Consider the following 27,923-nt stretch of genomic DNA (forward strand, 5'->3'; position numbering starts at 1 on the left):
CATCTCATTAAAACAACCATATCCCTATTTGTTTGTAGAATAGATGTGGTTGGGGAAGGTCAACCCTGGTTGGGATAAAACTTAGTCTGATCTTCATGTTGATATACCTCGGGGCTCATGTGAAGTTATTTGAATTATCCCGCACTGAACTAAGATAAGTCTAAGACTCAGTAGCGAACCAGGCTGCAGGTCTCTTTAAGAAAACCCTTAAAGACATCAAACTCTGTTTCGCTGACACCGCTCATAGCACCAGCAGAAACTTACATCTCCCCCACCCCGAGCAGGAAGGCTGAGGCTGTGATCCAAAACTGCCCTGTGCAAAAGGGCCCAGAAGAGTTCAGAGTCTGTTGATCAAGGGCCAGACCTTAGTCTTAGAATACCAACTTGGCTGGGACTTAACAGAGGGATCAACTTTTTAAACCTTTCAGTGGTTTTTCTGTCTGTAGGAAAATAACAGAGTTTGGGCCAGGAGAGGGGGCTCCATGGCTAGAGCCCTGACTGCTCTTACAGGAGAACTGGGGCTCGTTTCCCAGCACCCACATAGTTACTCATAATGATCTGTAGCACCAGTCCTAGGGCATCTATCCCCCTCTTCTGGCCTCCACAGGTACTGCCTGCACCTGGTGCACAGACATGCATGCAGGCTAATGGTTATACACATAAAACAAAGAAAAATAATTTAAAGAATGTGTAAAAAGGAAGCAGTTTGACTTCCTTCATAATAGTAACTAATTTATATGAGACATATTTCCAAGGATGCTACATGTTGTTAAGATTTTTTTCCTTTCTTTTTTTTCCCTCCATCTTTATTAAATTGGGTATTTCTTATTTACATTTCAATTGTTATTACCTTTCCTGGTTTCCAGGCAAACATCCCCTTAACCTCTCCCCCTTCCCTTCTATATGAGTGTTCCCCTCTCCATCCTCCTCCCATTACCGCCCTCCCCTAACAATCCCATTCACTGGGGGTTCAGTCTTGGCAGGACCAAGGGCTTCCCCTTCCACTGGTGCTCTTACTAGGATATTCATTGCTACCTATGAGGTTGGAGCCCAGGTTCAGTCCATGTATAGTCTTTGGGTAGTGGCTTAGTCCCTGGAAGCTCTGGTTGGTTGGCATTGTTGTTCATATGGGGTCTCGAGTCCCTTCAAGCTCTTTCAGTCCTTTCTCTGATTCCTTCAACAGGGGTCCCATTCTCAGTTCAGTGGTTTGCTGCTGGCATTCACCTATGTATTTGCCGTATTCTGGCTGTGTCTCTCAGGAGAGATCTACATCCGGTTCCTGTCAGCCTGCACTTTTTTGCTTCATCCATCTTATCTAGTTTGGTGGCTGAATATGTATGGGCCACATGTGGGGCAGGCTCTGAATGGGTGTTCCTTCTGCCTCTGTTCTAAACTTTGCCTCCCTATTCCCTCCCAAGGGTATTCTTGTTCCCCTTTTAAAGAAGGAGTGAAGCATTCTCATTTTGGTCATCCTTCTTGAGTTTCATGTGTTCTGTGCATCTAGGGTAATTCAAGCATTTAGGCTAATATCCACTTATCAATGAGTGCATACCATGTGTGTTTTTCTGTGACTGGGTTACCTCACTCAGGATGATATTTTCCAGTTCCATCCATTTGCCTATGAATTTCATAAAGTCATTGTTTTTGATAGCTGAGTAATATTCCATTGTGTAGATGTACCACATTTTCTGTATCCATTCCTCTGTTGAAGGGCATCTGGGTTCTTTCCAGCTTCTGGCTATTATAAATAAGGCTGCTATGAACATAGTGGAGCATGTGTCTTTGTTATATGTTGGGGCATCTTTTGGGTATATGCCCAAGAGAGGTATAGCTGGGTCCTCAGGTAGTGCAATGTCCAATTTTCTGATGAACCTCCAGACTGATTTCCAGAATGGTTGTACCAGTCTGCAATCCCACCAACATGGAGGAGTGTTCCTCTTTCTCCACATCCTTGCCAGCATCTGCTGTCACCGGAGTTTTTGATTTTAGCCATTCTGACTGGTGTGAGGTGGAATCTCAGGGTTGTTTTGATTTGCATTTCCCTTATGACTAAAGATGTTGAACATTTCTTTAGGTGCTTCTTAGCCATTCGATATTCCTCAGCTGTGAATTCTTTGTTTAGCTCTGAACTCCATTTTTAATAGGGTTATTTGTCTCCCTGCTGTCTAACTTCTTGAGTTCTATGTATATTTTGGATATGAGCCCTCTATCAGTTGTAGGATTGGTAAAGATTTTTTCCCAATCTGTTGGTTGTCGTTTTGTCCTAACCACAGTGTCCTTTGCCTTACAGAAGCTTTGTAGTTTTATGAGATCCCATTTAATTCTTGATCTTAAGTATAAGCCATTCATTGGTGTTTTTCTCAGGAAGTTTTCCCCAGTGCCCAGGTGTTCGAGACTCTTCCCCACTTTATCTTCTATTAGTTTGAGTGTATCTGGTTTGATGTGGAGGTCCTTGATCCACTTGGACTTAAGCTTTGTGATAAGGGTGATAAGAATGGATCGACCTGCATTCATCTACATGCTGACCTCCAGTTAAACCAGCACCTTTTGCTGAAAAGGTTGTTTTTTTTCCATTGGATGGTTTTGGCTCCTTTGTCAAAAATCAAATGACCATAGGTGTGTGAATTCATTTCTGGGTTTTCACTCCTATTCCCTGTCTGTCTGTGTACCAATACCATACAGAGCAAGGCAGTGGATTTAACGCCAGTACCATCAACAGCAGGGCAGGCAGTCAGACAATCAGAAGACTACTGCATGGTTAGGAGCAGAGTAAAGTGGCGAGGGAGAGGAGTGCAGCCTGCTTGGGAGTTGTGGTCAGATAGCATGCAGAGGTCACTGGAGTCCTTGGGAGGATTTTTTATTGTTGTTGTCGTTATTGGTTTTCTTTTTCTTTTTTTCACATGTGAAATGCCTAGAGAGTTTGAAGCTAATCTGAGGAGTGTGTACTCATTATTTAAACATTCCATCCGTCTTCCTTGCCTGTTCTTACCCTCACTGGCTAAAGACAGGAGGAGGCAGGAAAGAAGGAGCCAGGAGGTGAGTTGGGAAGCCAGTCAGTCCTTTCCCAAACTGCTCTGCCAACATAAGCACAAAAGAGCCAGGCCATTACCCAACTTTCCAAGAAATAGTTTGGTCTTGGTGGTTCCTACCTTGGATTGAGCAGCTCACACCTCGGTGGTACAGTCAAGTGGCTGTGAAGTTATTTAATATGCAAAGTGACAAGAATGTCACATTGGTGTCTAGTGAGTTTTCAAACAGGGGGGGGTGGGTGGGTGGGGGGGAGGAAGGACAATTCTTTTTTTTTTTTTTGATTCATGCATTTTGTTATATGTAGACTGTTTTTTTTTTTTTTTTTTTATTAACTTGAGTATTTCTTATTTACATTTCGAGTTTTTTTTCCTTTCCCGGTTTCCAGGCAAACATCCCCTAATCCCCCCTCCCTTCCTTATGGTGTTCCCTCCATCCCTCCCCCCATTGCCGCCCTCCCCCCAACAGTCTAGTTCACTGGGGGGTTCAGTCTTAGCAGGACCCAGGGCTTCCCCTTCCACTGGTGCTCTTACTAGGATATTCATTGCTACCTATGAGGTCAGAGTCCAGGGTCAGTCCATGTATAGTCTTTAGGTAGTGGCTTAGTCCCTGGAAGCTCTGGTTGCTTGGCATTGTTGTACATATGGGGTCTCAAGCCCCTTCAAGCTCTTCCAGTTCTTTCTCTGATTCCTTCAACGGGGGTCCCGTTCTCAGTTCAGTGGTTTGCTGCTGGCATTCGCCTCTGTATTTGCTGTATTCTGGCTGTGTCTCTCAGGAGCGATCTACATCCGGCTCCTGTCAGCCTGCACTTCTTTGCTTCATCCATCTGGGACAGGACAATTCTTATCCCACTGAAATGGAAAACCCAAATGGCCGTGTTTCCACCCCGCCTCCAACTTTTCTTCTTCATTGTGATATGATCATTGTCACATGTCTCTCGGTAAAGTTATCGATATTTTCTTTCCTAATTTGGGAAAAGAATGAGGAAAGAGAGTGTGTGGAGCTGATAGCATTTGGTGGAGAAGAAAAATGCTATTTTCTGTCCAGTGCATGTCCGTCAGCAGAAACCTAGTGGGTGAAGTGTTGTCCCGAGAGGCCGGCCTCCCAGAGTCTTCTCATCCTACCTCTTGCCTTAGAATGTGCTGTGTTCCAGACAGGAGTGATCCCCACAGGGTTATGCTTTCCTGGGAGTCATGAAAAAATCAGAAGGTGGAGCATACCTGCAGGAAGTAGGTCATGGGGGGGTGGGGTGTACATGCAGAGAGTAGGTCATAGGGGGTGGGACATACCTGCAGGAAGTAGGTCATAGGGGTGGGACATACCTGCAGGAAGTAGTCATAGGGGCATGCCCCTGTAGGTACATCCTGTAAGCTGTAGCTCCTGCCTGTAGCCCCACCCTTAATGTCTACATCCAGGGGACAAAGCTCCATTTTGATATGTTCCCTCTGCTGGTATCTTCTGTTCAAACCCAAGATGGAGCAAAGCGGCCATTGATTGAGCTCCCAGAAACTGTGAATCAGAGCAAATCCTCTCCTCTAAGATGAAGATGATGTTTGTGTCCGGTATTTATGCCACAGTTACTCGAAGGTGGCTGAAAGAATTTGCATCTTCTATTTTTCTCTCTCTGTCTAGGCTACAGTCAGACTCCAAGGTCAGGTTTGGAGGCTAGTTTCAACAATGATTTCAAAATTAACATGAGCATCTAGGCAGGGAGCATGCTGGATAATCACATTTTCCTCTTGAAACTGCAATTTAGTTTAATTTGTAGACTAAACTAAAACTGCACTAGCAAAAAATATCTGTGGATAAAGCAGTTGTGTGGAGCTGGTGGGAGGGGTGAGCACATACTGCCCTGGGGTTGCCAGCAGCCCCATCGTGGGTTAGCCCAACACAGAAGCGTATACTGTCTTGATCCCAGCTTATGGTAACTTGTAGCCTTTATCTCTCAGGCTTTGAACTATGACCTGGGCAAAGCCAGAGAGTCATCAGTTGGAACATTGATATTTAACATCAGAATGACAACTGAATGTTCAGTCACTGGGAGAAAAGAATCCTTCCATGGGTGGGGAGCACGCACAGATGTTAGCACTCAGTCCAGCAGCCCGGCCAACAAGACCCAGAGGCCATACACAGAAACTTAGCAAATAGCATGGAGAGGGAAGGGAAGTTGATGGTGGGGTCCTATGGTCCAGCACAGCTTCAGTGGGGTGGCAGCTCCATTGAAGGGATCACAACTACTAATGCCAGAAAAAAGAGGAGTCTTAAATTCTAAAAAGAAAAAAAAAACTAATTGAGGGACTGGAAAGATTGCAGAGTCTAAGAGCACATTCTGTTCCCGTAAAGGACCCTAATTTGATTTCCAGAACCCTCACTGAGAGTCTCCCAAACACCTGTGACTTCAGTTTCAGGGGATCCAACACCTTCTTCTGGCCTCCTCAGGCACTGCACAGGGGAGCACACACCCACATGTAAAGACGTGCACATAACATAAATAATAAGTAAAATGAATCTTTAAGAATAGCATTTCGTAGATACAAAAGTATTTGTACTAATACAGTTACACCAATGATCTCTCCTGAAATAGACATTGTTTTTATAATTTTTTAGGGAATATTTTTTCTTTTGTTATTTGATATATATTAGATTCATTTGTTTCTGGCTGTAAATTCTTACTTAAAAAGGGGAAAATGAGAAGAAAAACTTTGAGCTAAAGATTGGGAATGTCCCTTCCTGCCTTTACATTTTACACAAATCTTTGATGCTTAAGAGATTTCTTACAGAAGTATAGAGAGGGGATCCATAAAAGACTCTGTCCTTCACTGCCCACTAGCTTTAGTTTTGTGTTTTCCCAAATCACTTGGTCATATTTATCGGATCCTTTCAAAGGGTCACATTAAATCTCAAGTCCTGTTAGCCGTCAGGGTGCTGGCTCTGCACACCGTCAGAGGAAGAAGGTAAGCAGGAACCCAGTTGCAAACCCTCTTTTCTGCAGCGGTGGCCTGCCTGGATGATATGTTGGCCCAGTAGTGGTACGGCCATGGTAGGAATAACAAACCACTATCTGATTGGATTTAAGGTCCATTCCATGAGCTAGAACTCATGCTTGACACTGCATGGGTAGCAAGTCCAAGAATCTGAGGCTAGAGATCCCAGGATCCTAGGGAAGAACCAGATACTGTTGTTCTGCTAAGGGAACATAGCAATATGATGATTCCTGGTAACACTTCTATACTCAAAGGTCAGTGTTTTGTTTTGCTCAGCCATCATAAAACCTTCTCCCCTGCACTAGATTGAAACGAATACATAGACCCACAGCTGGACAATATGCAGAGAGTAAGTAACAGACCTTGGAACACTCAGTGCTAGATGGGGTGCCTTCATCAGGTCCCTCCTCTTGGGGCTCAGGGAATTGTTGCAGAAGAGGACGCAGAGAGATTGTAATAGCCAACAGAGATGGTGGACACCAAAGAAACAGTGTCTTCCAGACACAACAGGAAGGATCCACACAAGAACTGACAGGCTGTGGCTTCACGCAGAGGGACCACGCGAAACCAAACCAGACAGGGTTCCAGCACTGAGATGGAAAATTGGACACTGCCTTGCACCCCTAACCAAGAAGCTACCTCCAACTGGTAACTGCTCCTAAACAAAACAATTGGTTTTTACCCAATGAGTAAACCACATTTAGGGGACTGCCCCACCCTATGCCCAGCTGTAGATGCTCAACACAAAAGGAACTCAAAAGTTTTTGTTGTTTTTTATGTGACTGGTCTTCTGTTTATATGTTATGGTTTCTGACTTTGTACCTTTATGGGTTTTGTTGATTATATGTGTGTCACCACATGTGTATACATTATTTCTTCTTCCTTTCCTTCCTTCTTTGTGTCTTTCTTTTGTCGTAACATCCTAACAGATGTAAAATGCCAAGGCTTTTAATTTCCAGCGGTTGCAAATTCCTTTAATAAAGTAACATGGGCACAAGAGACTACAACAAAGAGGAATCAAGACTCCCGAGTGGCAGCCGATTTCTTTGCTACATTTATGTTCCATTTTCTTTGACTCCTATTTACACCGACTTTAGAGTTCTCAGAGGAAGAAGTACAAACAAAACCTAAAGAAGAGAGCCTCAGCAGAACTTTCCTGTTACATTGTGGATTGGTCTCTGTCTGGTACCCTAGTCTCTCACAGAAATGCCAAGTACTTCTGAGCCCTGCCCCTCCACCCCTCCCTTTTTCCAACCCCCTTTGCTTTTCCTCAGCGTTCATGGCTCTTATAGTCTTGGATTTGCCTCCTCACCTGCCTCCCCTCTCAGATCTTCAGTCCAGGACTGGGATTTATAACCCAGGCTCCCTGTGTTCTTAGATCTTTGGCCTGGGCTGGCTTTCTTCAGGCTCTGGCTTGCAGGTACAAGATCAAAAGGGCTCTCTGATGTTCTAACTGTGTGAGCCAAGCCCTCAGAGCAAAGCCCTCTCTCACCATCTTAGCATATCTATCTTATCAGCTCTGCTTCTCTCGAGAGCCCTGACTGACACTCCTAGTGATTTCAAGGTTGTAGGACAGTGATTTAGGAGTATTCCTATCTTGGTGGCCATGTGATTTGCAGGGATAGTCTACAGGAGGAGGTATAATTTCTGAGACTTGAAGAGTTAATTTCCATCAAAATTAGATGCCTGCACACGTGGTAAATTGTGTTAAATACAACACCCGTTTCAAATTGCTGTGACAGTCACAGTTGGTGACCAGCGGTAATACTGACCCCTTTAAAGAAACAAATTAGTATATGCCACACCCACAATCTCTGTGTGACTTTGTGCCCATGTTGGCTCTGCCCTGTTCCTCATACTCTTCACTCTCTGCCTACACCACCAATTCTATCAGGCATGGTCACCAAACTTGCAAGGCATCTTCTATTTGTAGAGCCTCTGAGGGCCAAGACATGACCTGTGGTAAATATCTGGCTAATTACATTTGCCTATTGAGAGCCTTGAGTTCTGACTTGCAGAGGGAATGTCTGCAGATGTACAGGAAGTAGAAGTAGCCTCCTCTCTTGTATGCTAAATTAAACTGCAGTGATTGGAGAAAGAGTTGGAATCTAAAGAGATCCAAGCTCAGTCCCCAAAGCCTTTGACATACCACAGAGCAGAAGTCAAGGGACATCATCCCAAGAGCCAGGCTAATGGTACCAAGAGGGGAAAAATAACCAAAACTGGATGCAGTGACAAGGTTCAGTGCCAGAGTTTTTAGCTCAGGCTAGGAAGCACTGCTGTCTGCCCTCTTTGTAGTCATCCTTCCTGTGGACACGAAGATGGGATTACCTCAGGCAAAGTAGTGCTCTCTCTGTGACAGCGACTCTAACAGCAGACATGCCACTGACTGCTCTTGGGTGGTTGCCTGCCTCCAAAGCCTGTACATTATTTCTGAACTGCATTGTGTAGAAATATTTCAGAGAACAATTCTAACAGGAGAAGGAAGAAGAGCTTAGAATTAGTCCCTCACTCAACAGGCAAGACAGGTTTTTGGGCTTCCTTCCTTCCTCCTTCCTCTTTTCCTTCCTCCCTTCCTTCCTTCCTCCCTTCCTCCCTCCCTCCCTCCCTCCCTCCCTCCCTTCCTTCCTTCCTTCCTCTTTCTTTCTTTCTTTCTTTCTTTCTTTCTTTCTTTCTTTCTTTCTTTCTTTCTTTCTTTCTTTCCTTCTTTCTTCCTTCCTTCCTTCTTTCTTTCTTTCTTTCTTTCTTTCTTTCTTCCTTTCTTTCTTTCTTTCTTTCTTTCTTTCTTTCTTTCTTTCTTTCTTTCTTTCCTTCTTTCTTTCTTTCTTCCTTTTTTGGACCTATGGGGTCATGGAATGTTCTGAAACACCAGCGATGGTTCTCAACTTTGACCTAGAAACTGGGTTGCATAAGGAGTGGCTTCTATATAATAGATGTGCTGCTGCATTCCTTATGCACGTTAACTAACCACATTCTTGGTGCAGATTCTCTGAAGTCCCTACCAACTCCTATGTCAATTGTACAGGTTCAAAGGCAGATACCCAGGCATTAGGCAACTTGATGACTGGGGTGAGCATCCAGCCGTACCTCCGTCTAGAGACTAGCCCCTAAAAGTTAGCTCTGTTTCCTCTCTGGCACAGTGGTGTAGGATCCATACTACCTCCCTCAGACTGATTTGGCTTTTAAAATGAGGGGGCATGGGAAGTTCTCTCCATCATCGTTTGAGATATTTAGGGGCTCCTCGGTGGCTTGCTGAAGCACTGACTGCATGATGTGCTGTCTTCGTCCTCGAACATCACTATCATGAATTGGCAGAGGCAATCTACTTGAAAGGAGAGAAGGTTAATTTTGAAGCATTAAGAACCACAATTAAAGTAGGTTTTGAAAAATCTAAGCCCAATCGGTCCATGTTAAATTTCCCATGCACATATCCCATTCTTTTGTTCTTATAATGTTGACCTTATTAACTGATATGGAAGGCCCGCAAGCCCAGCTCCCATTTGAAATTCTTCCTCACACCAAAACACCAAAGTTCCAACTGTACAGAAGCACCACTCCCTAGAAACACATCCTCTAATTCTTTCCTTCTCCCTGGACCTAATGGCGGAGGCTCTGGTTCTTTAGATGGGGAGGTAACCTTCTTCCTTAGCCAAAGCAGCATGAACCAGTTTGATAGCTCTGCCAGCTAGTTTTATGTCAACCTGACACAGCTATCGTCATCTCAGGAGAGAGCCTCAATTAAGAAGATGCCTCCATAAGATTGGACGGGTAGGCAAGCCTGTAGAGTCTTTTTAAATTAGTGATTAATGAGGGAGGGCCCAGCCCATTGTGGGTGGTGCTGCCCCTGTGCTGGTGGTCCTGGGCCCTATAAAAAACCAGTCTGAACAAGCCATGGGAAGCCAGCCAGTTGGCAGCACTCCTCCATGGCCTCTGCATCAGTTCCTGCCTTCAGGTTTCTGCCCTGTTTGAGTTCCTGACCCGATTTCTTCCCACGATGAATAACGATGTGGAAGTGTAAGCCAAATAAACCTTTTCCTTCCTGAGGAATCGTGGTCGTGATGTTTCATCACGGCAGTAATAACCCTAACAATAGTCTTTAAAAAGGCAGTTAGTATCTTATTGCAGTTGGGTGGCTGAAAGTTAGAGGCATTTTAAAATCCATCATGTCTCTCAGTGGGACAATAGACTTGTTCACTTCCTTTTTATGACTGAGAAGAAGGGTGAATTCTGAGTGTAAAAATGTCTAGCCACCGTTGCAGCATGGCCCATTACTAATACCAGAGCTCTGCACACTAAGTGTGTTTGCTCAGAGATCCTTCATCCGCAGTGACGTTAACCCCTACACCGCCTTCTGCCCTAACTGCTACTCTAAATTTGACCTTTGGCTAAGATTTATTGAGACCATAAATTCTAAAAGTCAATACATTTATAGAGACCACCCCTTAAAATACCCTATGAAACTGACTCCCTCTCCCTCCTCCTTCCCTCCCTCCCTCCCTCCCTCTCTCCACCCCTCCCCATCTTAACAAGCTTTGCTCTCACTATGTCTAAACCAATCTTTCTGCCACAGCCTGCTTCCTCTTGTTCACATTTCAGAACAAATAAATCAATGGTTGAAGGGAACCATCTGGTTGCAATTTCTTTGAAGTTTTTTTTTAATCAGAAAATTCCCTAGTTTATTTTACTTGGCTGCTTTTTAGTGTGTGATTGTTTCAGTTGAACATCTAAATATCTTTCTCAAAGCTTCCACTAAAGTTTGAAATCCAAAGGGGATGAATCTACAAACCAGAAATGCTCATAGAGGAAAGGTAGACCCTAAGAACAATAAATTAACCATGGGTCTGGATCCAGCCTTTCTGTAGTAGATGTGTCCCTGGGGTCCTTGGCCTTTCTGGTACATTTTCTCATCGTTTTCTGGGTAGGGAGAAGAAAGTACATGGTGGTTACTACTGCTTCAGAGAAGCATTGTTTCTAGAGTGGTTCCTGTTCATAATTGAGATTTTGTTTATGCCGTTCCTCCTTGGTGTACAGCTTGGTCTTACTTTAAATGTTTCTCTTCTTTACAGTTTAATTCATGCACAGTCTCATTGTCTCTGCTTTAGATACAGTGAGATAAAAAAGTGGTTGACAAAGTCCTTTGAGAGCAAGAGCCCTTCTTTGGATTTATCAAGCCAGGGGGCGGTGAGTGTGTTTAAGACCTGGCTCTTGGCAGCTGGTAAAGTTTTCACAGATGGGAACCCAGAGGGCAAAGAGCAGGAAGAACAGTTATGGAGGGACAATGAATGTTAGATTCTATGTTCTGGGGCCAGTGGTAAAGTGCATCTCCAGAGCTGGCTGGATTCGGCCTAGCAGAATTGGCAGCCTTCTGGTAGAAGGAGCAGCAGAGGTGTGGAGGATTTGAGAGGGCTCAGGCACCCTTGGACTTGCTTGGCATTGAGATTTGTGTTTGAACCATTTGGGAAGGTGGTGTAGTAGAAGGAAATCAGGGAGATGTGCCAGAAGACCAGGGTACCTTCCGGGAACAATCAGAGCGCTCTTAGCCTAAAGGCTCCTTGTATCTTCAGGACACCTTGTGCTGCTTCTTAGAGAATTACAGTTACAGCACAAAGAGAAGCCAGTGTTCTACAATTCAGACTTTGCATTGGTTTTGTTCCATAGATTATCTGCATGAGGGGTTGGAAAGGCCTGCAGGCAGTGGTTATCATTGGACTCCCCAGGGCAATGCACTATCAAAGGAAATTTTCCCTAACTTTGGTACATTTCCAAGGCCTGTGCTTAAGGCAGGATGTATGCACGCTGACTTAAAGGGAAACAGGCCAGCTTACTTAACAGTTATTTACATAGTCCATGCTTTCTTCTCTCCCAGCTTCTCCCAGATCCTAGCCAACCAACTTTATGCTCACTCACTCCCTTTTAAAAGCAACTCAAATCCCCCCCAAACAAGAAATAAAACCAAACAAAGGGTTTCTCTTTTTCTCTCCCTCCTTCCCCCTCCCTCCAAAACAACTATAATAACAATACAAATTAAGCAATAAGTTAAAAAGCTCCACACCAGAGCAAAATGAAACAAAAAAGTCAACAAAATACCACTTAGTTCCTTTTGTATTGACAACTCTTGACATGGGGCTTGCCCTGCAGTGTGGTTGATATGCCCAGTGAGACTCCCTTGGAGAAAACAGATTTTTCCCTTTGCCAGCAGTAATCAAAGGCAGATGTCTTCTCACTTAAGGGTGGGAGCTGGTGCCCACTTACCCCTCCCAGTGCTGGGACCCTATCTGGTTTGAACCTGTACATACTTTGGACTTCTGCCACACTCTGAGTTCATATGCACACCAGTCCTGCTGTGTCTGGAAGATGCCGTTTCCTTGGTTTCCTTCGCCCTCTCTGGCTCTCACAGTCTTTCCACATAGATCCCTGAGCCTTGATGGGTATGGGTCAATGGAGACATCACACACAGAGTCGATGATCCCAACAGCTCTTTCTCCACACAGTGTCCAGTTGTTGGTCTTTGTGTTTGATCTTTCAATCTGAGAACCCATTATCAGGAAGTTCATGAACACCAGACACTTAGGCCTTATCTCTGAATCCACAGTAATAAAAAGTATCTTGTTTTCTTTCTCCTCTTACCCTGCAATCGTTTCTGAAGTTGGAGGAAGAAAGGGTAATTCGCTTATTAACTTTTAAAAACACCGGGTACAGTTAGCTCAACGTTTTGCTGACTAGCTAGCCCTGTTTCTGTAGAGCAATGCTTTAAACTGTCCCCCCTGCCACTCAATGATTTCCATACATTTCCTTAAAATGTCCATAGTCCAGGTCTAGCTGTCATCTACAGTTCTCAGGTGTACAGAATCATTACCTATGCAGGCCCTTCTTGCTGCTGGCCTTGTACTTGTAGGAGTGCTAGTCCAACCCAAGATAAACATCCCTGCAGAATCTATTTTTAATAGGTTCATCTTTATTAATTTTTTTTTTTTTTCGGAGCTGGGGACCGAACCCAGGGCCTTGCGCTTCCTAGGCAAGTGCTCTACCACTGAGCTAAATCCCCAACCCCATCTTTATTAATTTTAATTATGGGTATATATTTGTGTTTGTGTGTAGAGCATGTATGTATGAGTACGGGTGCCTGAGAAGCCAGAAGAGAACACTGGACCTCCTGGGGCTAAAGCCACAGAGAGTTGTGAGCTACCAAGGGTACAGGGAAAGAGTGAGAAGAGCTCTTACTAACTCAACCATCTTTCTGGGCCCTGCTTCTATATTTTTGATATTATTTCTTTGCCATGTTTTTCTAAACATTCTTGGCTTTTTATTTTTTGTAGAAGGCAGTCATATATGTCAACTATCTAAAGCCTGGAAAACACACGTATATATGTGTGCTTTCCCATGTGCATATGTGTGCTTTCCCATGTGCATATGTGTGCTTTTACATGTGTCTATGTGTGCTTTTCACAACTACAAGGACACATAGTTCTCCAGCGCTTTGACCATCGACTTTTAAATACCTTCGAGTGCATCCTTGCTTAGTCAGGAAGCGTGGCACTTCAATAAAGAAGGCATCATGGAAGAATAATGTTGATTTCATGAAGAAGCACTTGGTTAACGAGCCACAAACATGCTCTTGCTCTCCAAGTCGATGCAGGTGTTTGGAGGTGACTCAAGGCTCAGAGTCTGTGGTGACCCAAAGAGAAACCAAGGTTTGAGAGTGCCTCTTCTTCTCCTCTTTGGCTAACTTCTTTTAAGCCATGAGAGTCATCTCCTGTGAGTCTGAGAGCTTGTTTTAAGATGTGCGTGTGTGTGGGGGGGAGGGTGAGAGATGGAAAAAGCAAAGGGAGATAGCAGGGCCCAAATATCTAAAAATGAGTTTCTGATACATGAGTTTCTCTTGGCCATGAAAAAAAAAATGAAAATCATTAATTAGCCCTACCTTGGTTACAGAAAAAGAATTCCCAAATAAACAGAAAATCACCACAGAAAAAAATCTATGTCTAAAATACAAGTGCATTTTCCAAGAGACTTTACAATGTCAGCTAGAATTATTTTTTACATTGATTACATATTTTTACAATGAGAATATTTTGGCCACTAAAAGTGCTGGAAATGTAAAAATGAAACACTGTGACTAAAGCAACTCAGGGGAAAGGGTTCATTTACTTTACATATCCTGAATCATGTCAATCGAGGGAAGACAAGGCAGCAACCTGGAGGAAAGAACTGAAGCGAAGGCATAAAGGGATGCTTCTTCCTGGCTTGCTCCTCATGGCTTGCTCAGCTGGCCTTCCACAGGACCACCAGTCCAGGGTGGCACTGTCCGCAGTAGGATGGGCCCTCTCCATCCATCACTAATTAAGAAAGTGCCCGACAGGTTTGTCTATAGGCCAGTCATATGGAGGCATTTTCTTTCAATTGAGAGTTCCTCTTCCCAGATGACTCTAACTTGTGTTAAATTGACATAAAAGGAAAATGTGGGGAGGGGACTGAGGAATAGCATGAGCAGTCCATGGAGATAGATGTCTGAATATCTCTAAGAATGTAAAAAGAGAAAAGCAGTTATTTCTCAGATACAGGGCCAAGATAAGCTGAATTATAATAGAAGTATACAAACACACAATTAGATTTGTTATAGGTAGATAGCACCTACAACGGAGTGAGGATTAAAGTCACCGTGTTAGTTACTTTTCTTTGGTGTCTTAAAGTAACAAAAGCAATTTAAAGAAAACTGTTTCACCTGTGGTTTCAGAGGGCTAGAAGCCATAATGATAGGAAAGGTATGGTATCCCAGCAGGAGTAGGAACCCAACAGATTACATTTCATCTGCACACAGGAAGCAGAGAGGAAGAATAGGAAGTGGTGCGTTCTGGATACGCTATAGATTATAGACCCTGAAAGCCCACCCTAGTGATACACTTCCTCCAGCAAGGCTGATGCCTAGAAGTTCCATAACCTCCCCAAACAGCGCCATCTACTGGGGACCAAGCATTAAGTATCTGAGCTTATATGGGACGTTTCTCATTCAGATTATTACAGACACATAGGAGCAAGATATTGTATTGATACACAATTATTGCAAGAGGATATACACATAAGCTGCCTATCGTACGTATATGAGTTATTTTAAAGTAGCATAGTAGTCACTGGCAAAAACATAGACAGCTTCTGAACACTAAGGAAGCAAGTCTTTTTGAGTGAATTAAGATAATGCTACTAAGAGTCATTTGTTCATTATTTACTGTGAAATGTTTTAAAGTTAGATGTACTAACTCATTTTTATATTATTATATATGATCATGTTATTGATAATCATATAAAGTAGAAACTATATATTATCATTCAGGTGGGGTTTATTTTTTGTTTTTTTTTTTTGGGTTTTTTGTTTGTTTTTGTTTTGTTTTGTTTTGCTTGCTTGTTTTTTGAGCTAGGCTGGTCAAGAACTTCCATTGTCACTGAGATGACCCTGAACAGCCAGTTCTCTGCCTCCGCTCTCTGAGTGCTAGGTTACTGAAGTGTGCCACCACACACTTTCAGTGAGTGCTGAGCACCGAACTCAGGGCTTTGTAGATGCGAGGCAATCCTTCTCCCAGCTGAGCTGCATCTCCAGGAGGCTATGGAGACCAGTAGCTTCAAATATCACATTGCTTAATAAGCTTATAAAGATTGCTAAGTGACACTTACTAACACATAAGTCCAAAGAAGGAAGGAAGGAAGGAAGGAAGGAAGGAAGGAAGGAAGGAAGGAAAAGTACCAGAGATCAACTTTCCTTCCTTCCTTCCTTCCTTTTCTCCCTTTTATTTTTTCATACATTCAGAGCAGATGGAATGTCAAAAATCTTTGACCTGGGGACTAGAGGCTTAGATTCTGGTTCTGGCTTCAGTTCCTGTATTTCCCAGGTCGGACCGGAACTCATGTGTCTTAGAACTCGGAGGAGATTTAGACAGAATGACACGGGCTACAGATGGCCACACACATTTTTGAGAGATTGTTATGAAAGGAAAAAGACTTGAACATTCACACCATTGAGCTTTCTAAGTTGAACAACATAGTTTGTTGTGATCTTAAAGTTTAAGACAATTGAAGGCTTAAACAATTGCTACCAAGGTAATGGGAACAAGGAGGTCCGAGTTCTACTCCAGCCAATGAACTGGCCCAGGATGTCAGGTGCGAGGAGGGTGCTTTTTGAATATTTACCGAGGCAACTGTGAGAAATAGAACCACAAAATAGAGTGATGTGAGGTCCCAAGCAAACCAAAGGATGGGTGGGAAAGGGGCATCTTTGTTACGATGACATTTGACACGGCTGTATGCTTCTCCTCTCTTGCTTTTCCATGATATGGTGTAGACTGGACACACTTTTAGTTAAGTGAACAGTAGCATGGTAGTTGGAAAAAATGTACTGCCGATTATAGGAATTTTCTTTTGGTCAGTACATATACACATGCATTTGAACACCAGGGATTAATAGTTGTTATTGCTCATAGAAATACCAGTGCATGAGATACAATCAATAAATATATGCATCTGTATATTACTTTGAAATCTAAATAACTTTTAAAGTTACTATTATCATGGGTAGGGGTTTTGACATCTTCCGTTGGTTGGTGAAGTCTGTCATAATGTGCATAATGGGTAAATTTCCACTTTTTAAGACACTGTCTTGCCTTGTACTTGCTGTGTCCATGCATGGTTACCGCCTTCACCTGCACTTCCTGTGTGGATGTGTGTTCATTATCTCAATTGCACTCTCTCTCTCTCTCTCTCTCTCTCTCTCTCTCTCTCTCTCTCTCTCTCTCTCTGTGTGTGTGTGTGTGTGTGTGTGTGTGTGTGTGTGTGTCTGTGTGTCTGTGTGTTGCATGCTCACCACCTCCGGTTGCAAACATCCTAGATAAATACTTCTTGCTTCGAGAAATCAAGGGCCGTGAACTCACGACCCTCAGTTACTCATGTCCAGTGAAGCGGTGTCAAAGCTGTGACAAGCTGAGGTTTAGGTGCGATGGGCCAGGCCTTTCTCTTTGAAAAGTTGCTGACTGGAGGCAGCTTACAGGGCTCTGTCCATTGCAACTTTTAGAGATTTTTAAAACAAATACACAAATTTTGATTTAATGATCATATAAATGCACCCTCAAAGGTTGCAGACAAAGAGTTACTTGCCAATCTGTGAGAGAGATAGAAATGCTATTTCTACAGCCAGCTCACAGCTGAGTAACAAGAAGGTTGAAGGCAGATGGTGGCATCTGGTAGGAGACGTGTGAACTGAGCAGATGTTTCCCTTTTTAATTGTTTTTCATTTGCTTCTGAGATAAGAACGCAGGTTTTCTAACCTTGCTTAAAAGGAAAAGCACTTAGGCACATGGGTTGTGAACACCACAGGTATTTCCAAAAACCACGCAAGCATCTCCAGCATCAGCATCTTGGAGGAACTTAGAGTTCTCTTCTGGCTAGGCTGGAACTGTTCTGCGCGTCCCGCCATGCCCGCCTCACCTGACTGAGGTACATCCTCTGTACAGTATGTGCTGGCGTCTCCTTGCTAACCAGAGACAGTGTGTGAGCCAGCCCCAGGGAACCGACTATGGTGCAGTGCTGAATAGAGTTTTCCACTCCGTGTTTGGCTTGGCCTGATCCCTGTGGTGTCTTGCCAAGCCTGCAACCTCCTGTCAGGAGTCATTCAGCCCTGGATGGGAAATATTCCTCATTCTGTTGTCGGAAAGCTGATCTTTCATGGTAAGCCTGGCAGACTATTTGGCCAGACCAAGCAGGGAGAAGCCAGGTTTTCCTCTGTAGAAAACGCGTCTATAGCGGATGGTACTTGTACTAGCAAAAATATTTAGGTTTGTGGTGTTGGCCAGGATGCTCCACTTAAAAGAAGGAGAAACTTGTAAATGTAGAACTGAAAGGCTCCTCACTTAAAACTGAGGAAGCCAAGGACTGTTTTAGTTTGGTAGCCAAAGTAAAGCAAAGAATCATATACGATGTTATCTTAAAAGTTTGTGCTTGGGTCTGTCACCTCAGAGAGCCGTAAAGTCTCCATAAAGTGAGAGAGGCAAGTGGGCAACTGCAGAAGTGCCAGAGGACTAGTGGTCCCAGCTCAGGGTCTGCAGGGTTCTGTGGCAAATGCCTGGGACTGAATCTCCCGTTCCGATGCACGGTAAGTGAAGTAGGAGATGAGACCTTGGGATACTGATAAATGCTCTATTCCATGACATGTGTAGAGGAGTGTAAGGGTGTTTGCTAATGATTGCCTGTTGAACTGAACATACATTAATTCAAGAGATAAGTGGTAGGTTTTGTTTGTAACTGTACTGGGTATATAGATTATCTAAAAATTTTATAATTATATTAAAATTTTGTATGTACGCATGCCTGGTTGTATGTATATGCGTTACTACATGCAGGTGCCCATGGGGACCAGAACTGGAGTCATAGGATGGTTGTGAGCCACCAGGTGGGGACTGGGAACTGAACCCAGGTTCTCTATGGCAGCCAGCTTAGCTGGTCTCCAGCCACATAGCTCTATGATTATTTTAAGTACACAGAGGGTAGACACCCAGTTCAGCAGATGGTCATGAACGAACACCCTCACACTCCTCCACACGTGTTAGAGGTAGAGCGTTTGTCAGTGTCCCGAGGTCTCATCTTATGCTCCTCATGGTCACTGTCTTCTCTCTCTCCTCCCACCTCCTCCCCTGGAACCATATAGTATGTGTTAGCATTCCTGCTAGGCCCTGTCCCACAGTCACCTGGCAACAGCCAGGTAATGCCTGGCTTACTATAAAAGGGGCTGTTTTCCCCCTCCTCACTCTCTTACTCTCTGCCCCTTCTCTTCCTGACCCCTTTCTCCCTCTCTCCCCATCCCTCTCCCCACTCTCTCTCTCCACATGTTCCTGGCTGCTGCTGCTGCTGCTCTTCTTCTTCTTCTTCTTCTTCTTCTTCTTCTTCTTCTTCTTCTTCTTCTTCTTCTTCTTCTTCTTCTCTTCTTCTTCTCTCTCCTCCTCCTCCTCCTCCTCCTCCTCCTCCTCCCCCTCTTTCTCTCTCTCTCTCTCTCTCTCTCTCTCTCTCTCTCTCTCTCTCTCTCTCTCTCTCTCTCTCTCTCTCTCTCTCTCTTTCTCTGCCTTTCTCTGCCTCTATTTCCCTCATAACTCCCCTTCCCATGCCTGAATAAACTCTATTCTATACTATATCTGTTGTATGGTTGGTACTTCAGAGGGAAGGGATACCTCAACATGGCCCTGCAAAGGCATCCCCTTCCACCTCACCATAATGTGCTTCTACCAAACATATCCTGGTTCTTTCTTTTTTATAAAACATGACAGTATGCACTCCAGCTGACATTTGATCCAAAATTACGTTTCTAAGACATACCATTTAAATCTAAGGATCATCACTCAGTCATACAGGTGACATCTTTCATCTGTTCTACCACAAATGGATATTTGGGAGGTGTTCAGCTTTGAGCTCTAAAGCTCCCTGCTTCTGCAGTTGTGTGTATGTACACACATGCATGCTTACATGTGTGAGTGCGTGAGTGTGCTTATGTGTGTGCATGTGTGAGAGGTCAAGTCTGCCCTAGTTTGCTCACTCTTGTGATAAACTCCATGAAAACTCAGGGAGGAGAGGGCTTATTTTAACTTACAAGATACAGTCCATCTTTGGGAGAAGCCAAGGCATGAGAATAAACCAGAGCCTATGGAGGAAGGCAGACTAAGTGCTGCCTTGCTCCTGCACTCATGTTCAGTCCAGTTACCTTTCTTATACAGTCTAGGACCATTTGCATATTCCAAATTTGTGGATAAGTTTTTCTATATCCCCTAATGGAACATTTCTCCTCTAACCTTTACATTCTAATCCATAGTCCACCTAGAACAGTATTCTGAGTGTGTGATAAGATCAATGTTAAAATTTTACCATTTCATCAGATCCTACAACAAAAGCCTATATTCAACAAAACTGGAAAATCTGGAGGAAATGGACAATTTTCTAGACAGATACCAGGTACCAAAGTTAAATCAGGAACAAATAAACCATCTAAACAACCCCATAACTCCTAAAGAAATAGAAGCAGTTATTAAAGGTCTCCCAACCAAAAAGAGCCCAGGTCCAGACGGGTTCAGTGCAGAATTCTATCAGACCTTCATAGAAGACCTCATACCAATACTGTCCAAACTATTCCACAAAATTGAAACAGATGGAGCACTACCGAATTCCTTCTATGAAGCCACAATTACTCTTATACCAAAACCACACAAAGACCCAACAAAGAAAGAGAACTTCAGACCAATTTCCCTTATGAATATTGATGCAAAAATACTCAATGAAATTCTTGCAAACTGAATCCAAGAACACATCAAAACAATCATCCATCATGATCAAGTAGACTTCATCCCAGGGTTGCAGGGATGGTTTAATATATGAAAATCCATCAATATAATCCACTATATAAACAAACTCAAAGATAAAAGCCACATGATCATTTCATTAGATGCTGAGAAAGCATTTGACAAAATTCAACACCCCTTCATGGTAAAAGTCCTGGAAAGATCAGGAATTCAAGGCCCATATCTAACCATAGTAAGAGCCATAAACAGCAAACCAGTAGCTAACATTAAACTAAATGGAGAGAAACTTGAAGCAATCCCACTAAAATCAGGGACCAGACAAGGCTGCCCACTCTCTCCCTACTTATTCAATATAGCACTTAAGTCCTAGCCAGAATCAATTGGACAGAAAAAGGAGGTCAAAGGGATACAAACAGGAAGGGAAGAAATCAAAATATCACTATTTGCAGATGATATGATAGTGTACTTAAGTGACTTCAAAAATTCTACCAGAGAACTACATAACCTGATAAACAACTTCAGAGAAGTGTCAGGGTATAAAATTAACTCAAACAAATCAGTATCCTTCCTCTACTCAAAGGGTACAGGCTGAAAAAGAAGTTAAGGAAATGACACCCTTCACAATAGTCCCAAATAATGTAAAATACCTTGGTGTGACTTTAACCAAGCAAGTGAAAGATCTGTATGACAAGAACTTCAAATCTCTGAAGAAAGAAATTGAGGAAGATCTCAGAAGATGGAAAGATCTTCCATGCTCATGGATTGGCAGGATTAATATAGTAAAGATGGCCAATTTGCCAAAAGCAATCTACAGATTCAATGCAATTCTCATCAAAATTCCTACTCAATTCTTTATAGAGACAGAAAGAGCAATTTGCTAATTCATTTGGAATAACAAAAAACCCAGGATAGTGAAAACTATCCTCAACAACAAAGGAACTTCTGGGTGAATCACCATCCCTGACTTCAAGCAGTATTACAGAGCAATAGTCATAAGACCTGTATGGTATTGGTACAGAGACAGGCAGATAGATCAGTGGAACAGAATTGAAGACCCAGAAATGAACCCATATACTTATGGTCACTTGATCTTTGACAAAGGAGCTAAAACCATCCAATGGAAGAAAGATAGCATTTTCAACAAAAGGTGCTGGTTCAATTGGAGGTCAGCATGTAGAAGAATGCAAATCAATTCAATCTTATCACCCTGTACAAAGCTTAAGTCCAAGTGGATCAAGGACCTCCACATCAAACCAGATACACTCAAACTAATAGAAGAAAAAGTGGGGAAGAATACCAAACACATGGACACTGGGGAAAATTCCCTGAACAAAACACCAATGGCTCTTGTTCTAAGATCTAGAAATGACAAATGGGACCTCATAAAACCACAAAACTTCTGTAAGGCAAAAGACATTGTCATTAGGACCAAATGGCAACCATCAGATTGGGAAAGGATCTTTACCAATCCTACATCTGATAAAGGGCTAATATCCAAAGTGTACAAAGAACTCAAGAAGTTAGACTCCAGAGAGCCAAATAACCCTATTAAAAATGCTGTACAGAGCTAAACAAAACGTTCTCAGCTGAGGATTATCAAATGTCCATAAAGCACCTAAATAAATGTTCAACATCCTTAGTCATCAGGGAAATGCAAATCAAAACAACCCTGAGATTCTACCTCACACCAGTCAGAATGGCTAAGAAAAAAAATTCAGGTGACAGCAGATGCTGGCGAGGATGTGGAGAAAGAGGAACACTCCTCCACTGTTGGTGGGATTGCAGACTGGTACAACGACTCTGGAAATCTGTCTGGAGGTTCCTCAGAAAATTGAACATTGCACTATCTGAGGACCCAGCTATACCTCTCCTGAGCATATACCCAAAAGATGCTCCAACATACAACAAAGACACGTGATCCACTATGTTCATAGCAGCCTTATTTATAATAGCCAGAAACTGGAAAGAACCCAGATGCCCTTCAACAGAGGAATGGATTAAAAAAATGTGGTACATTTACACAATGGAGTACTACTCAGCTATCAAAAACAATGAAATTCATATGCAAATGGAATGAACTAGAAAATATCATCCTGAGTGAGGTTACTCAATCACAGAAAAACACACTTGGTATGCACTCATTGATAAGTGGATATTAGCCAAAAAGCTTGAATTACCCAAGATTCAATCCACAGACCACAGGAAACTCAAGAAGAAGGATGACCAAAATGGGGATGCTCCCACTCTATCTTAAAAGGGGAAAAATATCCATAGGAGTGAATATGGAAGCCATGTTTGGAGCAGCGACTCAAAGAATGGCCATTCAGAGCCTGCCCTACATGTGGCATATATATATATCCACCAAAACTAGATAAGATTGATGAAGCTAAAAAATCCATGCCGAAAGGGACCGGATACAGATCTCTCCTGAGAGACACATCCAGAGCATGTCCAATACAGAGGATAATGCTAGCAGCAAACCACTGAACTGAGAACAGGACCCCGTTTAGGGGAATTAGAGGAAGAATTGGAAGCTGAAGGGGCTTGCAACCCCATAAAAACAACAATGCCCACCAACCAGAGCTTCCAGGGACTAAACCACTACTGAAAGACTATAGCAGGGCTACAACTGCATATGTAGCAGAGAAGAGCCTTGTTGGGTCACCAGTGGAAGGGGAAACCCTTGGTCCTGCCAAGGTTGGACCCCCAGTGCAGGGGAATATGGGGGGCAATAAGGGGGAGTGGATGGGGGGAATACTAAAATGGGGGAGTTAGAGAGGATGGGGGCTTATGGACAGGAAACTGGGAAGGAGAATAACCTTTGAAATATAAGTAAAGAAATATATAATAAAAATTAAAAAAAATTCACCATTTTATGTACGGAAGCCTGTTGATGCCAAACCTGTTGATATGACCATTCCTTCTGCTGTTGCTCTTCATGAATCAACTGTCCACACGTGTGTTTCTGAGCTCTGTACGGTTTGTGTCTCTATTTCCATTATGTCTCCCAGGTTTCTTGGCTTTATAGTTTATGATTTCCTGTATCTTGTGCTGCATGTATAGGAGGGGATGTGTTTGTCCTTCTGATTTTCTACATAACTGCCATAATCAGTGTTATGAACGCATTTTATTTACAGGTCAATTTGGGGAAGTAAACATATTCACAATTTATGTTCAATCCATGACCAGGAGACATCCTCCCACTTCTTTGACTAAACTTTTGTGTTTATTTTGTGTGAACTTGTCTACCACTTGCTAGATTTACTGCCAGAGGCTTTGGTGGATTTTAATGATCCCCACAGACAAGTCCCTCAGAAACAGGTGGGAGTTACTTTGGTGACCAGGCAAGCTTTGGTGATGTGTAAGGATTCACTGTCTGTGGAAGGGAGGGATGAGTGGAAGCAGAACCAGGCAAAGGAAGGAAGATAATGGCAGTACATGTATGCTTAGGCAGCCCACTGAGGGGGTCTGAGCCAACATCATCTGCCAGAGACCTAGGTTGGATTGAACTGGTTGAATCTGTTGTTGGCTGTGGACTGCCTCAGAAAGATGTATTCTTCTGGGGAGGGGGCTCTTTGCAGATGGTGCCCTAACAACCCTGACAGTTAGGGGTTGGGACTTTGTTTTGGGAACCTGGTGTATCTGTAGGTGCATGGGAGTCCAGCAGAGGTGGTGGAGCAGTCACAGATGACTTTTTATGCTGCTCAAACCCTCTTCTTCATTCCCATCCAAGCACCAGCTACTCTGGGACCATGACGGACTGGTCTGGCTGGAGAAACCCAGAGCTCAGTAGATAGAATCATGGTCCTATCTGCGCTGATGGTGTCAGGTTAAGACAGTCCTGCCTTCTTCTAGCACATAATTCCAGATCTTTCCAAACCCCAGCTTACCTGAGAGGTCTTTGCTCCTGGTCTTCATGGTCTGTTGAGACCATGCTAGAGATGCCCAACATTCTTTCTGTTCATTCATATCCATCTAAAGATCAAGGCTAACTGTTCCCGTAGAGATGACAACTCTCCTTCTTGCCTGCTAGCCCCATCCCTGGGTGTAGTTTGGAGTTGAAAGGGTCTCTCTTTCAATTCTATGATAAAGTATGATTTTTTGGGATGTGGATTTCTTGTGCTGTGGAGATAAAGTCACAGAGGAGGTCATGAGGGGTGATGGCGGTGGGGGTGTTGTTACTTCATTGGTCCTGAGCCCCTTGGATTTTACAAATCAAATGTAACCAACCATTGAGTGTTTGAGGCTGGTTTACTGAGGATGACTTCCTTACCTCGGAGACTGAACTGCTGCTGTCTTAGCTGTGACATTTAGCAATACAGGGGGCTTCAAGCATCGAGTCTTGTGATCCTGCTGGTTGCTTCTGCTGTCATGAGTCTACTCTTATGAGTCTGTTTATTTCTGAGATGATATTACATGGAGTAAACATTTCTTAAGAACTCAGAAAATGCTGTTTATTCGAGACATCATGGACAGGGAAAACACATAAAAGATTCCAGCTAAACTAAGCTGGATTTCAGGTTAGCTGAAATGAAGTCACTCCCTGTTTTAAGGATGTGAGAATCCTGTGCAGAGCAAATAGAGAGTCTCAATATTACAAATTAAAAAGTCTGGAAATTATGAAATATCTTGAAGTGAGTAATTAAAGCTCAAGACAGAGCCCAAGAGACAAATTAATAATTATAACTATATACACAGGACAAGAACAAAAACTCAAACCAACAGCCTGACCTATTCATTCCAATAAAGTTACAACAAATTAAAGTGCAGGAAAAGAAGCATTCTGCACCTGTCCTAGCAGCATCTTTGCCACACCAGGGTTATCCTAAAATAGTGATTTGGTTCTTTTCCAGACTGTTAGAGCCACAGATTTGTGTACTCCTTTGTGATATATAGTGAAGCCCCAATCAGTTAAGAGTATTTTGTTTGAAAAATACTTAAATGTGTCTACATTTTATCCTTTCCGTCATTGATCATTTTCCCTCAGTTCTCAGGCTTTCATGTAATATTTTTCCTTTGGCCTGGAGACCTCTCTTTGGCATTTATTTTAGAGCAGTTCTTACAAGACACAGTGGTTTTTGTTGTTTTGTTTTTTGTTTTTCTGAGTTTGATATTTATCTTGTATTCTTTTTGCAAACACACTTTTTCTCACTGGCACTCTGAAGGCTTGAAGTTCCTTCATGGGCTGCTGTTGTTTTGGTCAGAAGTTGCCGTTTTCCTCTGAAGCTACTGAATGTTTTATTCCCCTGGCTTTTTAAACCATTTTCTTTTTGGCTACAGTGTGGATCTGCAGTGTTTCCCCCAAATGCAGAAGGATCATTCCTGATTTGAGCTACTGAGAGATTCTGGAACCTTCAAGATGGATTATCTAGTAGGAAGTCTTGTAATATTGAGATACAACCTCAATGGGATTGTAGAGCACTATTTGCCTGTCTCTGTCCACCTCTCTGTCTCTGTCTCTCATTCTCTCATTCTCTCTCTGTCTCTTTATCTCTCTCTGTCTCTGTCTCTCTGTCTCTGTCTCTCTCTCCCTCCCTCCCTCTTCCTCTCCAGTATAGGCTACTGTAACAGAAAGCTGACCAACACAGCTTTGATTTCCTTTTCCATTTCTTTACATGCAAACCAGACATATTGTTGCTTTTGTATCTCACCGAGTAGGGGTTAGAAAGTGAACTGTTTAAATGTGTGGAGTGATATCTTTGATGTTCTAGAATATTCTCAGGCATTATCACACAAGGCTCTTGTTTTCCCGCCAATTCCCTTCCTTTCTCTTCAGTAACTTGACTATACTATTTTTCCATGTACTTGTTCATCTTTTATTTTCTAACTTTTTTTCTGTTCTTTAATCCGGATGTTTTCAATTGACCTAGTTTTTAGTTTAATCAATTTGATACATATATAAATTTTAGGAATTGCTTTTTTTCAGTTCAATTAGTTACACTTTTCTCTATGTAATTAAAAGAAGTTTTAGATTTTAAATATTTTTGTGTGAAAATCTCGAAGTTCACCATACCCAGAATATGCTTCTAGTTTTTTCTTTTTTCTTTTTTTTGAGCATTTAATTATCTCTCTTGGCCTGATGTATGTTTTAAAGTTAAATTCCAGGTACGTTTAAAGAATTATTGAAGTAATGGCGATGCTGTGCCTGTGTCTGTCTTCCTCAGGAGGGGATTAGGGTTAATCAGCCTGAGAGAGCCCCATCACCTGGTCCAGGACCAAGTGTATCCAGCCCTGGTTTTCTCTCTTTAATCCTAAGGCTTGACCCTTTAATGTCTTCTGATGTCTGGCATTTTATCTGGACCTGCTTGCTGTGAGGGTCTCTGAGCTCCAGTTTGTGTGTTCTCAGTCTTCTTAGGCTGTTGGAATTCTAACTCAGATTTCCAGGGCTCTGATCAGTGTTTTCTGCTTCACATCTTTGATCTTCTGTTACAGTCCTGACTTTGGGTGGGAGCGGGGGGTTACTGTTGTATCGAATGGCCCTTCCCTTCAGTATCCCAATGCTCAAGTTATTCTTCTTCAAATAATTATATGCTGTGCGTCCTCTGAGATCCACCAGGTGGGAAGGTTATCTGAAGGTTTCTAACAGTTCAGTAGTAGGAAACCCTAATTCTTCCTGAAGAAAAATGTATTAGATTTAAAATTACGTTCCTAGTGCCTTCTACAACTCTTGACATACGAAGATGCTCAAATTCTCTTAACAAATAAAGAAGTGCAAAGTAAGAATGAAACAACACTCACACCAGAGTCAGACTTCTTCTCCACCTCCAGACTCTTCCTCCTCCTCCTCCTCCTCCTCCTCCTCCGCCTTCCTTTGCAGTGTTAAGGACCAAATCCAGGGTCTTATGCATGCTAGACAAATGCACTACTGCTAAGCCACATTTCAAGCCCCCCACATTGGTTTTTGATCAAATGACTTAGTCAGGACTTTGTCAAGGACTGCCTAACACTCAGTTTAATTCCAAGGTATTTTATAGAATGTCTCTCCCCAACTCGAATTCTCTTTTATCTTTACCTCCTAAAATGTCTGGATCATTTCATAGAGTCTACCCTTTGATCTCAAGTCACATTGACAACACATATGGCAATAGAAGATGGAAATGTACTTGAGATATTTACACCAGGTGAGCGCTCATAGCCTGGCTCTGGTGTATTTGCTGAACCCTTCAAGGAATCACAAACTGTGCTAAACACACCAGTGGTACAAATCTCTCTTGAATCATTGTGCTCAGTGTTGAAATTCTGATCTCATAAACTTGAAACATACATTTAAAGTGTGTGTGTGTGTGTGTGTGTGTGTGTGTGTGTGTGTGTGTGTGTGTGTGTGTGTGTGTAGGTGCTCCCTGGAAGCCAGAAACATTGGATAACTCTGGAGCTAGCGTTATGAATAGTCTTGAGCTACATGACAAGGTTGATAGGAATGGAGCCTTGGTCCTTGAAAGAGCAATGTGTGCTCCTAACCACTGAGCCATCTATCTGCCCCGTCCCAGTACTCACATTTTAATTAAAATACTTTGTTTGATTTGAAAAGTTGGTGTGGGTTGTAGGTATGCAGAATTATTTCATCCAGATGCTGTGTTTGTGTCACTCACAG

The sequence above is a fragment of the Rattus rattus genome, chromosome 3 (assembly GCF_011064425.1).
Source record: "Rattus rattus isolate New Zealand chromosome 3, Rrattus_CSIRO_v1, whole genome shotgun sequence".
NCBI lineage: Eukaryota > Metazoa > Chordata > Mammalia > Rodentia > Muridae > Rattus > Rattus rattus.